Here is a 2,924-nt window from a genome sequence, read left to right as displayed (position 1 = left end):
CCTCGAGCAGTATCTGGCACCCCTTACCACTGGTGGGGGGAAGTGCCAGACTTGAACGAGGTTTTAACAAAAAACCTACTAATGTCATTTTAATTACTTCACGCAGTATCCGCTACCCCTTACCACTGGTGGGGGGAAGTAGCAGACTGACGCGAAGTTTCCCGCGAAGCAAATTCCATGTAGCACAGTAATCCACCTAGTTGTAGAATCGCCCTTATACCGAGAGGGCCAAGGTGGGCGGGGTGCCCGGTCGGGAGAATGCTAGGTGTGAGGCACTTGTTTAACCGATTTATCGGGTGCCTCCTTCAATTATAGAAGTTCTATTCACCATCTAATAGATACCGCTTTATCCATTAACATCTACCTCTTCAAATGACATTACACTTAAAATATTCGCTAAAGCCAAGGAAATATACATATCACTAAGAAGATAAAAGGGCCCACAAATCCCCATAAAATGATGATTAGAAGGGAACGCTCGCATTTTTTGCAGCATATCAAACCACGGTGTATGCATGCTGTCCAAGTGAACCGTAAAATTTCGCTCTCCTTCATTATCGGAATAATCTTTCACATGCGCAATAAAATACCCTCCTCACGTGCTGTTGCTAGACGAGTGCTTGGCAAACTTAAAGTAATGCAACCTATGGCTGCTTCGTATGACATCAGCTTAGGAGGTGCACGCTCAGTATTTGCTACATCAACAATTTAAGCATGACCAGTGCGCCCTCTCGGAAAGGCCAACAGACCGTGGTGGGCATGAGGGCACGAGACACATAATCCTTTACGATGGCAAAAGCTATGTCGGAGAAAAATTGGGAACTGGCAGTCAAACTGCGGGGACGTTCGTTCGAATGCAATTAAGAAACTTACAAGATGTTGACACGTCTAAGACCACCAAAGGAATCAGTTGAAAATGACAAGGGTTATCGTATGGCTGTGTTGCATATAGGTGCTCCGGCTTGTGGTATGAATGCTGCCGTGCGTAGCTTTTTGCGAAACTGCATTTATCGTGGTGATACCGTATTTGGTGTACACGATGGTATTGAGGGTCTTATTGCTGGTAACATCAAAGAAATGGGCTGGTTGGGTGGGTCAAGGTGGTGCTTTTCTTGGTACTAAACGAACGCTGCCCGAAGGAAAAGTTAAGGACTGCTGCACGTCTCAAAGAATTCAAAATTCAAGGTTTAACTTGCGATTGGTGTTTTTGAGGCTTATCATGCTTGTGGTCCAATCTCGGATCAACGTCCTAACTATCCAGAATTTTGCATCCCAATGGTTGTAGTACCATCGACCATATCGAATAATGTTCCAGGCACTGAATTTTCACTTGGTTGCGATACTGGTTTTAAATGAAATCACAGAAATCTGTGATCGTATACGTTCAATCGGCGCAAGGTACAAAACGTCGTGTATTCGTTATTGAGACCATGGGTGGCTATTGCGGTTATTTGGCTACTTTGGCTGGTCTCGCTGGTGGCGCTGATGCTGCATATATTTTTGAGGAAAGGTTCTCTATAAAAGATCTACAACGAGATATCATATGGCATCAAAAATGGCTGAAGGTGTACAACGTGGTCTGATTTTGCGTAATGAGAAGGCGTCCGAAAATTACAATACGGATTTCATTCACCGCCTCTACTCGGAAGAAGGCAAAGAGTTATTCTCTTGTCGTATGAATATTTTAGGTCATATGCAACAGGGCGGTTCACCAACACCATTCGATCGTAATATGGGCACTAAGATGGCTGCCAAGTGTGTTTATTGGCTAAATTCGCAAATTAAGAATAATATACAACCAGATGGTACTGTTCGTTGTGAGCGATTCAGCCTGTCTACTTGGTATTGTACGTCGTCAGTATCGATTCACGCCATTGGCCGATATTGATTGCTGAAACTAATTTCGAGCAACGCATACCTAAAACACAATGGTGGCTCAAACTACGTCCGCTTTTAAGAATCTTGGCGAGACATGACTCGGCCCACGAGGAGGAGGGTATGTACATCACTGTCGAAGAAGAATGTGCTACAGATGCAGTTGCTTAAGCTTCTAAATATTTGGCGACATCAAAACCACAGCTAGGCAGCAATCTACTAGTCGTAATTAAAAGCAAGCCACTTTTATTGTAGTCGCTACTACTCGACAGCATAAAAATTGTAAAAACACACACGAAAAAAAAAAATAAAAAAAAAATAAAAAAATAAAACCCCGCCCCCCCAGACCGTATTTGCTAATGCGTTTTGTACAAATTGTGTTTCTCTTATGCATAACTCACTAGAACACAAGTTAAGTTCTAAGTTTTAGTACCTAACTGAGAATGTATTGCCTGCATCGTGTCGTCATAACGCCCACCACGATCATTACCACGACCACCTCGCTGGAATTCCATACGCAATCCATAGCCATCATCATCCAAACCATCCCAAAAATTTGCTGAAATAATATACATATCGCTTGCAGTATACTCACGTTAAATCCCCTTTCAGCGTTTTAGGTAGCGAGTAAGAATGAGGTGTTTCTGCCGCTTTTTTTTGGTTTTTCGTGTCCGCCGCAATGTTGACACGCAGTGGAAAATGTAGCTGCTTAACCGAAAACAAAAAAAGCCAATCAAAATGCAAATACAAGCGCCACGGTGATTTAATTGATGATAATTTGCAAAGTTATGCTGCCTAAATGAAATAAATAAAAGATAATGATTATCAATCGAAACTAATTTCCAAAAGTTCAAATACTTACCCTTTTTTTTGTTCTTTTTCTCCGATATGCGTACGCACGCCTCGCGCAGTGATGAAGGAAAGAAACGGCACCGGCAAAATCGTGAGATGTAATCCCGTTGTGCCAATTCATAGGAATTTTCCATTCAACACACAGAATTATAACCAGTCTACCAGTTATGTATATACACAGGTCTGCCTATTTGGGT

General features: G+C 42.4%; 1 pseudogene; it reads left to right on the top strand.

Moving 5' to 3' along the window:
- Positions 1 to 789: 789 nt before the first annotated feature.
- LOC137234162 (ATP-dependent 6-phosphofructokinase-like) lies at positions 790 to 2,046 on the top strand (annotated as a pseudogene).
- Positions 2,047 to 2,924: the final 878 nt, after the last annotated feature.

This window comes from Eurosta solidaginis, chromosome X, assembly GCF_040869045.1.
Source record: "Eurosta solidaginis isolate ZX-2024a chromosome X, ASM4086904v1, whole genome shotgun sequence".
NCBI lineage: Eukaryota > Metazoa > Arthropoda > Insecta > Diptera > Tephritidae > Eurosta > Eurosta solidaginis.
The sequence above is the reverse complement of the archived record's forward strand: the minus strand, read 5'-3'. Positions and strand labels throughout refer to the sequence as shown.